The following is a 14,394-nucleotide window of genomic DNA, read 5'->3' as shown; positions in this document are numbered from 1 at the left end:
TCTTTAGAAAATAAAATATTATGATTATATTTCTGATGAATATTAATTTTGTATCAAGAATTTCTGGTAGCAAAATGTCCCCAATAGTCTATGAATGTATTTAAACACTTATTTAAACGTTTCTAGAAGCTCAAACAGAAAAGGTTATTAAAGTTTTTTCTTCTCAGAACAAATTACTAATAAACATGTTGCAGTTAGATCAGTATAATGATATAAAATTAATCATTGTGTGATATAAACTGTTTTAAAACTAGGAAATAATTTGGAATATTTTAATTTAGAAAAAAAAAAAATTCTGAAACCAGAATATTTCTTCCATTGACATGAACTTGGTTGTATGAGAGTTTTTAACAAATGAAATCTTTTGTAAGAAGTTAATTTAAAAATGATGGACTGGCTTGTAAAGATCAAATGTAGCTTACTCTTGTTAAAAGAAGCAATTCATTTTATTCTTGTAAATTACTCATAACTTTAAACTACCTTGTTGATTTTAATGCTTATTAAAAACATTGCAAGGAATCTGGCAACTATTTAAAGAAAATTGATTTTTAATATTCTCAAAATAATTCATGTAAGTAAAAAAATGTTGAACTGTGACAAACATTATGAAACCTGCTTTCTAAATACATCAACTTCAAAATGTTAGAAAGTGCCAATACAAAATATGTGTAACTTTTACTTTAAGCAGCTTATTTCTAATTCAAATTAGATTTCCTTATCTTATTTATTCAAAACAATAAAAATTAAGAACAACAGATAAGAGTTTTCTCTTTTTTGGAAAGACTGATGGTTTTGTAACACAAATATTATAATCTCCTCAGTTAGGTCAATTGTAAGTTTATGGGCTTACAGTGCTAAAATCAAAAGTTTAGTTCTCTATGGTGGACAGAATGCAAGTAGTCCATTGCAAAGCTTTGCACTTTTAAACAAAAACAAATGTTATAGCCCAAAGTTTCTAGATGCCTTTGGTTTGTGTCGGGTGCATACTAAGTTGAAATTACAAAGCTGCATTATGACCTGAAAGATCGTTATACCTTAATTATTTTACTTTTTATGCAGAGGTGTTACAAAATTCAAAAACTTTTAAATATGTCTTGGATGTACTGTACACACATTTCAAAAAGAAAAACAATTCTAAAAGTATGCTTGGGTAAAACCTATACGAACTATGAAAAACTTATGAAATTGAAAAAACAAACTGATTGGTAATGCATGAACTCTAATAAGAGATTTTTAGGATGTTAAAGTTTTCCACATTTTGTGTCTTGTACAAAATTAAGAATGCATTAATTTTATTAAAAATCTCACCTCGTCTTTTGCTTTTTCCAATTAATATCTAAAACTTTAGATTGTAATATATCTAAAACAGTAGGGGTTTCAATATGAAAGTATTTCTGAATCCCAGTGTAATATAGTATCTAAAAATCTAGGGGTTTCAATGTGAAAGTTTTCTGAATCCCAGTGTAATATAATATCTAAATAAGTAGGGGTTTCAATGTGGAAGTTTTTCTGAATTCCAGTGTAATATAATATCTAAACAAGTAGGGGTTTCAGTGTAAAAGTTTTTCTGAATCCCAGTGTAATATAATATCTAAAAAAGTAGGGGTTTCAGTGTGAAAGTTTTTCTGAATCCCAGGATTCAAAATCTTATTTATTTACATTATATTTTGTCTTAATCAAATGTACTTAAACTGCATTTTTTATGTAACTTACAGTACTGTGTAAAAGTGATAAGAGTTTTAAAAATTAGATTTCAGGCTACTGTTAATGAACAAAGGAAGGTAAATTATAAGTGAAACATCAATATTTTATCATTATTCATATTTAGAACAATAGAAACTCTGTGGAAGTGCTTGATTTTAGCAAACATTTAATAATTTTTTGTGTCCCCCCTTTTGCTTTAATAACTACAGACAGTCTTTCAGGCATTGTTGCAACATATTTAATCAAAGTGTCCTTTGGGATTTTACTCCAAATCTCTAACACACTCCCATAAAGTGCATCATTTGAATAACTCCAGCAGCTTAATTAAGAAAGAAGCATCTTAGTTAAGTAATTTCTGCATGTGTTGAATGAGTAGGATCAGAGGAATCCCATAATTTATGGGATTGGAATTGCAGCCCCTATTAAGAATTAAGTTTCAGGTTTAAAAATGAAAAGTCCAATTTTTAGTATCTGACTTTTTGATATCTTCATAAATATAATATGGATGGTATTTTCTCTTCATTATGACATGCTATTTTGAATGTTTAGAGTTTCTAGTGATATAATCATGCAGGTATCTGTTCCATGGATGAGCACCAACATTAAAACAATAGGACAGTTTTGATAGCTGCCTATTAAATGCATTCTATATGCTTACAGTACATGGCAAGAATATATCCCCTACTATTTCATATACAGCATTTCATTGACAATCCCACTATTCATTGGTAAAAGATTAGCCTAAGAGTTAGCAGTTGCTGGTGGTGACTAACTGCCTTCCCTCTAGTCTTACACTGCTAAATTAGGGACAGGTAGTACAGATAACACTTGTGTAGCTTTGCCCAAAATTCAAAAACAAAAAACATTTAGTTTATGTTGTCCCAGCCTAATTTAAGGTTTTAGGTGAACAGATTATATGTAGCTCTGAGTTACATTAAATTTGTTTTCAGGATGTTCTGTATGGGCAAAGTTAATGCAGGTTCTTCTGTGTGACCAATACACTAAATAATTTATTTGTTATATGAACTTTATACATGCAGAGTTAGAGGAAAGTTTCTTATGTTTATATCTAATTCAGGTGTATATCTCTTGTACGTGGCCAGTTCACTATATAATTCTGTTATTGTAACATCAGCCACATTGTACATATGCAGGTACAGACAAAGAAAAGATCCTTGTGGTCAGAGCTAGTGCAGGTGTATCTTCTGTATGTGGCAAATATGCTAAATAATTGCACTGTCATAACATTTGACACTGGACATAGGAGGAGATAAACAGAATCATTCCTTTTGGTGAAAGCTAGTACAGGTGTACATTCTTTATGTGGTCAGTACGTTAAATAATTCCATTGTTCCAACATTTTGCATGTTGTACATAGAGAGAGGTAAGTATAAAACATTTAATTTCCCCCTCTTTGATAGAGTGTTACCTGGTGACATGAGTAAGGTGTGGCCTTCTGGGAAGGCTGTAGCTTGAATGTAAATAAAACTTAGCTACGATCACCATTTAGTGCCTATGTACAAACGTTTAAAGCTTTCTGGTTTCCAGTTGCTGTATTTCTTTGATAGAATCTGTATAAAAAGTTTAAAAAAAGAAAACAGACTAACACACTTCTTTAAACTTTCATTATCAAATAAACAAGCTGGCGTTTGGTGTCTCTAAAATTATGTTGTTTTGCGAACATACTACCTATTTGTTGGTATCAGATTTACCTGAGAATACCACATGCTTGTGTGTATAGTTGAGGCTATAAATAAGAAAACGCGAAAGATAACCTAGGTAGTCCATATAAACCTCACCGTATTAATCCTGTTTAAACCTGAAGACTAGTAAACTTCTGTTAAACATTTAAAGAACCAAAGACTTAACGAAGTATTAAATAAATCCTAACCTTCACTTTGCCTCCATACTTACTTTTCAGTAACCGGACATTGGGCACTTTACCAGTGAAAGTGGATTTCTCGAGGCACTCCCTGGTAACACATTGGGCACTTTACCAGTGAAAGTGGGTTTCTCGAGGCACTCCCTGGTAACACATTGGGCACTTTACCAGTGAAAGTGGGTTTCTCGAGGCACTCTCTGGTAACACATTGGGCACTTTACCAGTGAAAGTGGGTTTCTCGAGGCACTCCCTGGTAACACATTGGGCACTTTACCAGTGAAAGTGGGTTTCTCGAGGCACTCCCGTTTTCCTTCACACCAACTCTTAGCATATCATTTGTAAGTTCTCGCCACCCTGAAGGACCCTACGTCAAACATCGGCCATTTAATTGTTTAATAAATATCTCCTTCGCTGATTCTTAATCATTTGAAGTCTTCAACATTGTTATATTTATCCACAGAGTAGTCCTCCATAACAACTAACCACGAACTGGACAAAGGAGGATTGTTTAATATTCGAGTGCCCTTGGTGTTTAAATTGGAAATTATTTTACATCAAAACAACCGCCAAAAGGAAAGGAAAAGATAACCTAGGTCGAAAGAAGTGTGAATGTTCACACTTGTATAACTAAAAGACTTGTGATTTGGAGGTTCACCTCTTTTAACAGTCTGACTATTGGAGTTTCAGAATTTATCTGAACTATTAGGAAAATTGAAAGATTAGTAGTTTACGTCGCTATTAAGATGACGAGTTCGAATCCCATCATTAGACAAATCAAACCTCAGTAGTTAATTTATTAAATATGATATATATTTTAAAATATTACGAATACCAATGTGTATATTGGTCACTACTCCCAGGTGTCGTAGTTTCCGCAAAAAAATAGTGATAATAGAAATATTAAACTACAATGGCGTAATCTTACAATAGTTTATCTCCGTGCGAAAGATAAACAAACGTGATTAGATGTGGAAATTTTATACGCTTTTGTTTCCAAGGTATGCAAGACATGATAAGTTATCAGAATGAGTCACTTTGAGGGGCAAATTAGAAATTTATATCTTACCACCAAAGTTTTTTGTTTGTTTTTTTTTGCTATTAAAAGAACCGCCAAAATAACGTAAATAATAACAGCGCAGCGACAGCGTAATACAAAGAAAGCCTTATGACTGGTTCTTTGCGCCTCAGTTGCTATATATTTACGTGTCTAATCTACGTACGTAAGATGTGTAAATAAGAAAATCGGTATACATGAAAGGGTTTTGATATTGAAAGGTGTCTTTTATTTTTTATACTTTGTCATGTTTGTCGGCAATCTAAACTTTTACATCATGCACGCATTAATGCTTGTTAAAAACCAAAACTATGATATTCTATACTCCATAATGATTTTCGGAGATCTAAATTATTACGTTATGTTTTCTTTCATGTTTGTCGAGAACGAAACTAAGATTAGGCGATCTAATTCTTATAAGGAGTCCAAAATATATTATGTATTCCATCAGTTTGTCGCGAATATAAACTTACATTATGTATTCTATCAGGTTGTCGCGAGTATAAACTGTTACATTTAGTATTCTCTCATGCTTGTCGGCCCGGCATGGCCAAGCGCGTTAAGGCGTGCGACTCGTGATCCGAGGGTCGCGGGTTCGCATCCCCGTTGCGATAAACATGCTCGCCCTTTCAGCCGTGAGGGCGTTATAATGTGACGGTCAATCCCACTATTCGTTGGTAAAAGAGTAGCCCAAGAGTTGGTGGTGGGTGGTGATGACTAGCTGCCTTCCCTCTATCTTACACTGCTAAATTAGGGACGGCTAGCACAGATAGCCCTCGAGTAGCTTTGTGCGAAATTCCAAAAAAAACTCTCATGCTTGTCAGAAATCTAAACTGTAACATTTAGTTCTCTCTCATGCTTGTCAGAAATTTAAACTGTTAACATTTAGTTCCCTCTCATGCTTGTCAGAAATCTAAACTGTTAACATTTAGTACTCTCTCATGCTTGTCAGAAATCTAAACTGTTAACATTTAGTTCTCTCTCATGCTTGTTAGAAATCTAAACTGTTAACATTTAGTACTCTCTCATGCTTGTCAGAAATCTAAACTGTTAACTTTTAGTACTCTCTCATGCTTGTCGGGAATCTAAATTTGCGTTACGCAATCTATCAAGAATGACTTTAAGTATATAACGACTTAAAAAAGTATCCTAACTAATAAAATGTTTTTCTTTAGGAAGCCTAATTTACTCTTCGTAAATCTTATTTTACAGTATTTATATGATATTTTAAACCGGTTTTTTCGCCATTGACCATATGTGATGAAATATAGCGTCAAATAATGACATGACTTAATGTGTGAAAAAACGAGGGTATTATTAACTTTAAGATAATTCCTTTATGCCATATTCTCTTAAACACTTTACATGAACAGAAATAAACATGACTTAATAGAATGGGCGCGGCTAGATATGGAACTATTACAGCTTAAGTCTATAATACTATATTTAAAATAAACAGTTAAAACTTGCTGCATATTTTGAATTCAGATAAACTGTACGTGTAATTTTCGAAAACTGGAGAATTATCGTTTATATATTGTGTAGTCTCAAACGTCTCCAAAAAAGTTACACAGGACTGCAAATTTAAACTTCATAAAAGTTGTTTTGGTTTTAATAAATGATTTTCCATTATTAAGCTAGAGATTTCGCAAATGTGTTTTCTTCGTATAACTTAAGGATTTTTACAAATCTGGAAGGATAAAACTGTTACTTAGATCAAATTATTGTTTCGTTTACCACAGTTAACATTTTTTAACATTATGTTTGGTTTCTACAATGATGTATAAAACCCACAGGTTGAGGTTGCCTTAGAGAAATATATAGTCAGGATTTGTTAAAATTTGAGCATAACAAAATGTGACCCAATTTCAATGGAAGTTATTTACTTATGTAAAAGTACATATGACATTTTGTAAACGGTCTATACGGGATGAGAATAAAATGGATATCACTTACGGAATCAGCGAACATGAATTACTGAAATACCTTAAAATTTCACTATAAACTATCGCAGGCCTGCGTTATCAGTAAGTCTTGGTGCTTATATTGCTAACATTCAGGGTTCGATCCATGCGGTGAGCAAATTGCCCACTGTACATTTTCGCTGAACAACAAACTATGTAAAGTTCGTGTATTTAAAATGTTGATAATTTAATCCTACTGTAATTTCTTAGCTACGTTCAGAACTTAAGTTTGTCTGTCTCATATATTGGTTGTTATATGAAATTGGTACTACGTCTGAAAACAAAGATTACATTTCTAGTTAACCAAGTCATTTCCGAGAAGATTCTGTTTTAAAATATTGTCATGACACGTTGTTTTGAGCATGCTCTTTGGATGAAATCTGTAGTCACAAGGATCGTGCTTTATATATACAAGTCTTTCACGGCTGAACGAAAATACTTGTAACGAATGTTTAAGATAGAACTTTTATTGCATTATCTTTTGCAGAACGTGGTCCAGTAGTTATGGTGACTGGACCGTAATTTGAAGCTGGAAGTGCGTTATCAGTTCAAAAGCAGGGACGTTTGTTTACATATAGTTCTTGTGTAGCTTTGCGCGAAATTCTGATACAAACATATGAGCCAACACTATCACTTAGCACTTATTATAAAATAAAGGTAAATACGTAAAACAACTCATGCAATGATATACCCTATACGGCTGATAACAACTGATTCGTGAGAGTTTGTAAACTCACTAAAGGTATCAAGGAAATATGATTAATACATACATACTCTATACGAAAATACGTTTGATTTAATTAACATAATGACTGTTCTTCCTTATATTTTTCCCCCAGTGGCACAGCAGCATGACTGCGGACACATAGCCGCTAAAAACCGGTTTTTGACACCCGTGGTGGGCAGAGCACAGATAATGCAGTGTGTAACTTTGTGCTTGATTATAAACAAACAAAACAAATTCTCGTTTTTACGACTAGTAGTGGTTTCGATGCTGGAATGCGAGTCAGAATATCCAGTATTCTAGCCGTAATATTTTGCTGGAACACGTTCAGTTTTTTTCAATTATGGGCGCTTTTCAACTGGATAGTCAATGCAATTATTCCGTCAAGAGTATCCGCATAGGTTGTGGTCGCCAGTAACCGGTAATATTCCTTCTAGCCAGCAGATTTAATTTAGGGATAGCTATGCTTGAACTTCGGAGATTTCCAATGTGGCAGTTCATTTAATGTGTCACATGAGGTGTTTTCAGGTTGAAGATACCACGTTTTAATTCTTACATTCACTTTAGATGACTGCTTTATAAAAATTTGCCCCTCGGTAGTTCAGCTGTAAGTCTGAAGATTTTCTATTGATAAAAATTGGGTTTCGATAACCATTTTGAGCAGAGGATGGATAGCCTATTATATATCTTTGCGCTTAATAACAAAAAAAAAAAACGTAACAACACCAAAAAACATGACTACGAAATTTAGGATCCCCCAACTGCCTGGAAAACAAACGCCTTTCACGTGATTTACTTAATGTGCTATTGTATAGAATATTTATTAATCATATACAAGTGATGTAAGGTAGATAAGGTGCTTATTATTTTATCCCAGTATTTAACAGAATATAATTATACACAGTAATGCTATGTTTATCTTCACTTTGGAGTTGTTACGAACTTCTACAAGATTACACGATTCTCAAAACTTGGTCAGACTGGGCCTACTATTTGGCACCTTTATTTGAATAATAGACAAGTTTTAGGCAAACATTGTGCTGCCCCAAGGGACAGCCACTAGCGCCCTGCTGCTCGTAATTGTTCTCGATATACTGAATAAGGAGCGCCGTAAGGTACCTTATGGGAATTGAAAGTGAGCAATAGTTATAAATACAAGTTAAAATGTGGCAGAATAGTTTTAAAAGATGGGGGCACACCTCTGTTTTTTACAGAGCTAAGACGCGTTTTCTTCATGCTTTCTTCTATGACTTGTAGACCAACTTACGGCAGTACTATCGATTTCATCTCTAATCCTTGACAGATTAACCCTCCACTACTCTACTCACCAGATCATTAATTAAATGTGAGGCAGGCATCGGCGCTAGTAAAACTAGGCTACTACGACGGGGTAGAATATTTCTACAACAGTTAAACTTTGATGATCTTAACTTCCTATTCAACCCATGGAACTCCAGTCCACAATTTCGTAAAACCTTCCGTGCAACAACTCTATCATTTTCTCAGTGTTTCTATGAAGTATTGTTTTTTCATTAAACCACCCCGAAATCCAAACTTCCATAGAATAACAACTGAATATTAAACTACGTGGAGTCCATCATTTACGATATAATACAGCTGGGAAGATATCTCACTTTATCAAAGTAGTCACAACATTACATTCAATCGCCAACCATCTATTTACCCATGCCCTTTCTTTCCATTTTGAGAAAATTCTCTGTCTCTATTTTTTGTCATTTGCTGGATCCACCACCAAATATATGTTCCAAGAAACAACCACTATGTCATCTTCATTCTCTAACTCTTCACCCATTCACCAGTTGGTCCAACCCCAAACCAAACTCCAATCATGAACCAAGTCACTCAAATATATATTCAAAAATACACGATACATTTCCACCTTAACTGATAATGCCATCATAACTACCCAGTCTGCCCAAACGAAACCATACAATAGGACAAAAGCCATCAAAACCCTGTAACCTATTAAAACCACCGTCAACAATACCAATTTCTCTTCAAAGTCTTTGTTTTTACCCATTCCTTCAGCCCAAGATACCCGCTGGCCATTTGTAATCCAGTTCACTAAACGATTTACCGATCTGCACTAATGTCAAATCTTCCCTATCACTGAATGCCCAAACCAACAGGCCTCGTCTCCGTTTTTCCTTTATCCATCACCCTTCATGTAGTTATGAAGAAGATACGCCCCTAGATAGTTCGTTCTCTGACTGAACCTCTTTCTTCAGTATTGTCTGCAACAAGTTGAATTTATTACCACACTAACATACCTTAATGCCTGTCACATATTCCTCCTCCTCCATCAATTTGTTTAACAACTTTAAAGTTTATGTGGACTCTGGTTAGGAAGATTATTTATTGCCTTAACAGTGAAAGTGTATTTTCTCTGGGCATTCACGTTTCTCCCCACATTAATATCTTGGCATTGGATTTTCACCCCACCACCCTGACTGACTATAAGTTTTATCTCTGCCATTTATTAGGTTAACAAGGAAGTTCATATGTATTAAGTTAATGTATTCAAAGCTAAAAAAAATAAACGAACTCAAGTCTGTTTTATACCATTACATCGAGCGGGACAAAAAAGAACGAAAGTTTCCGATCTTCCTCAGTTATTTTCCAACACTTATTGGAACAATCTAAATCGAAATTTTGTCAATATTTTGTTTAAAAGAAGAGGTTTGAGAGTGAATGTCAAAAAATGTAAGTTATGGTGAGTAGAAGAGGTAGGAAGAGGGGATAAAGATGCAAAAATCAAGCTACTGGAACAGGTAAAAGCCTTTGAGCACTTGGGAAGTATAATTTAAAATGAAGAAGGAAGTGACAAAGATGTAAGAGATAAAATCCAAGTGGGTTCGAGGAAATGGAAGGAAGAAGCTACAGTTATCTGTAGCAATAGGTTACTAAAGACACTGAGAAATATTGTATAAGACCATGACTAGACTGGTATTATTCTACAGAGGCAAGACATTGAAGGAGAAAGAAGAAGATTTGTAGTTAAGAATAGAAATGAGAATACTGAGATGATCTGTTCGGAATGTCACTGAAAGAAAATATAAGGAAGTTGCAGGAAGGGTAGGAGTTTGTGGAATAGAAGAAAAAGTGAGATAAGCGAAACTGATGCGGTATGATCACGTGAAAGGAAGAGAAGAAGAACGATTTATAAGGTGAATATTGAAGTTGATAGTAGTCAGCAAGACAGTGAAGACCAGTAAGAGTTTGACCCAAAAAATATTAAGTACATTTTATCAGCAAAATTATTTTTCAGCATATGCAATTGATTATTGTGAACAGCAAACTAAAGATAATAGTTGCTTACATACAGCAACTGGATTGAAAAACACTTTGAGATGTGGAAAATAAGGTTACTTTAAACTACAAATATCATATTAAATTTGTTATGTATTGTAATTTATCTCGGACGAGTCTTTGGTTTATTATGTTACGTACGCTACATATTACGACTTCAAACAACCGGAAATTTAAATTTCGATATGTGTCAAATTTATGATTCTTCTCAACAAGATTGATACACACAATTTTCTTTTTTAATACAAATATATTTTTATATACAAACAATAATACAATTTATACTAACGATTATTACAAATAGTTGTTATAAATATTGGTTTATATACAAGGGTTTTACAAACTATATTGAGTCTTCTATCTGGTCTAGAACTGAATATTTTTTTCGATGGTTCAAGTCCACGACGAGCAAATTAATTTTCAGTTCATATGTTAATTATTACACCTCACTTAAGCTAGTGCTGTCTTTTCTTGGCTGGTCTCACAGTGGTTGTGAGCTAACTTTTTCCGGCGAAGATATTTAATGTCTTCATAGAAATAATAGTGTCCAAAGTAATCCACTGAGGTTAAATGGTTTGTAATGTTCGAAATTTATAAACGTTCTTGCTCAGATTCTGTAATTTTCCGATTAATAAGTGTTAAATACAATTAGAGCTTCCAAGGTTTATAGCATAACATCCAAGTAATAATTGTCTCTCGGTGCGTTGGTATTATATACCAATCACACGAGATTCTCGAACTTTAAACAATGTTCGAAAACACAACAACGTTTTCGTAAAACAAATGTTGATTCTTGCTCTCGAAATTTTTTTAACAAATTTAGAGAACAGGAGGGACTTAGGCAGTACACATCTAACAATATATGCCACATGCATCACATTATTAAAATAAATGTATAAGTGTAAATCCATTATGAATGAAAAAAATTGTACAAAACGTTTTTCGCCTCACAACAGTACAGTAGTTATTGATACTGCATTCGTCTTTGCATTGATGTATCTTGTCAAAACTCATATTTCCCTTTTCAGCATCAGAGTCACTTTCAAACTATTTTATTAATTTTATACCAAGTCTGGCTAGCTTTGTCAGGATTGCTCCAAAATATCTTCTGGTCGAACAGCAGAAAGTATACAGAGTATCCAGATAATTCGTCACAGACAATTTGTAGCATCTGTATTCGTCACAGTCATAATATCGATAGTTTGTTCCAAGTTTTATTTGAATTCAAGTTGGTTGGCATTTTTTCGCGTAAAGCAACTAAACCAATGGCTCTCAAACTGTGTGCCACGGCGCCCTTGAGCGTTGCGGGATATTTCAAATTTTAGAGGGAAACACAGCAACATCGTCATCTGTCGGACACCGCGCGAACTACTAACTCGAGGTAGTTCACAGTTTTAACATGAGATAATGCTACGTTCCTTTCGATAACATTCTCGAATGTTTGAGATATGTTTTTGTTTACTTGTACTTTCGGCTACGCCAGTAACTTCTCGAACTTTTTCGTTTCTTAGATTTTGTGTATAAATAACTGTCGACTCTCCCGGTCCATCAGTAATTGAAATAACTACAGGGTGCTGTGATCAAGTGTCTGGGAGGTTTAGCGAAGTTCATTGAATTATTTTGTTGATTTTTAGTCCTTGTGAATAAAAATGGAAAGCTTTTTTTGAACATTAATAAGAAGAGTGGGAGTGAAGAAAAGGATGGCAAACAACTGACCAGTGGCAAAGTTTTGAAGAAACGGAAATGTCGGAAATATGACGATAGTTATCTAGATTTTGGTTTTACTTCAGTAGATGTCAATCATGAAGAGTGTCCACAGAATGTATTATGTCTTAACTATTTGGCACCAGAATGCATGGTTCCAAGTAAACTAAAACGCGCCTTAGAGACCAATTATCCTTGCATGGCTAGTAAATCTCGTGATTATTTTACCAGAAAGTTAAAAGAATTGAAAGAACAAAAAGGTACAGTTTTGAAACAAGCATCAATGCCAACCATGTTTTGCTAGCATCCTACAAGTTAGCATATAGAGTCGCGAAATGTAAAAACCCTCATACCATCGCAAAAGAAGTGATATTTTTGGCTGCAGTGGATATCGTGAACATTATGGTTATTGAATCTGTGGGAAGGCTGCTTTTGAAGGTGCTTTTATCCAACAATACTATAAGTTCCAGAATCCAACACATGGACGAAGACCTCAACGATCAGCTAATTGAAAGAATTAAAGTGAAGGAATTCGGGTTACAGCAAGATGAGGTGACGGATAGTTACAAGGATACTTATTTGATTTGCTACAAATAGTTCATGGATGGTGATAATATCGTGGAAGACCTCTTTTGTAAAATCATCATTGCAGATGCAAAAGCTCAAGACTTGTTTGAGATCCTTGACACTTTTATGTATGAAAACAACATAGACTGGACTAAGTGCGTTGGTGTTTGTACTGATGGTGGTCGCTCTTTGTCTTGCTGTTATGAAGGATAGCAGGCACTCATGCGAAGCAAAGCTTTTGATGCACTGTGGACCCACTGCATAATCCACAAGGGCATTATAATGTGATGGTCAATCCCACTATTCATTGGTAAAAGATTAGCCTAAGAGTTAGCAGTTGCTGGTGGTGACTAACTGCCTTCCCTCTAGTCTTACACTGCTAAATTAGGGACAGGTAGTACAGATAACACTTGTGTAGCTTTGCCCAAAATTCAAAAAACAAAAAACATTTAGTTTATGTTGTCCCAGCCTAATTTAAGGTTTTAGGTGAACAGATTATATGTAGCTCTGAGTTACATTAAATTTGTTTTCAGGATGTTCTGTATGGGCAAAGTTAATGCAGGTTCTTCTGTGTGACCAATACACTAAATAATTTATTTGTTATATGAACTTTATACATGCAGAGTTAGAGGAAAGTTTCTTATGTTTATATCTAATTCAGGTGTATATCTCTTGTACGTGGCCAGTTCACTATATAATTCTGTTATTGTAACATCAGCCACATTGTACATATGCAGGTACAGACAAAGAAAAGATCCTTGTGGTCAGAGCTAGTGCAGGTGTATCTTCTGTATGTGGCAAATATGCTAAATAATTGCACTGTCATAACATTTGACACTGGACATAGGAGGAGATAAACAGAATCATTCCTTTTGGTGAAAGCTAGTACAGGTGTACATTCTTTATGTGGTCAGTACGTTAAATAATTCCATTGTTCCAACATTTTGCATGTTGTACATAGAGAGAGGTAAGTATAAAACATTTAATTTCCCCCTCTTTGATAGAGTGTTACCTGGTGACATGAGTAAGGTGTGGCCTTCTGGGAAGGCTGTAGCTTGAATGTAAATAAAACTTAGCTACGATCACCATTTAGTGCCTATGTACAAACGTTTAAAGCTTTCTGGTTTCCAGTTGCTGTATTTCTTTGATAGAATCTGTATAAAAGTTTAAAAAAAGAAAACAGACTAACACACTTCTTTAAACTTTCATTATCAAATAAACAAGCTGGCGTTTGGTGTCTCTAAAATTATGTTGTTTTGCGAACATACTACCTATTTGTTGGTATCAGATTTACCTGAGAATACCACATGCTTGTGTGTATAGTTGAGGCTATAAATAAGAAAACGCGAAAGATAACCTAGGTAGTCCATATAAACCTCACCGTATTAATCCTGTTTAAACCTGAAGACTAGTAAACTTCTGTTAAACATTTAAAGAACCAAAGACTTAACGAAGTATTAAATAA

Source organism: Tachypleus tridentatus, chromosome 2, assembly GCF_004210375.1.
Source record: "Tachypleus tridentatus isolate NWPU-2018 chromosome 2, ASM421037v1, whole genome shotgun sequence".
NCBI lineage: Eukaryota > Metazoa > Arthropoda > Merostomata > Xiphosura > Limulidae > Tachypleus > Tachypleus tridentatus.
This window is presented reverse-complemented; position numbering follows the sequence as displayed.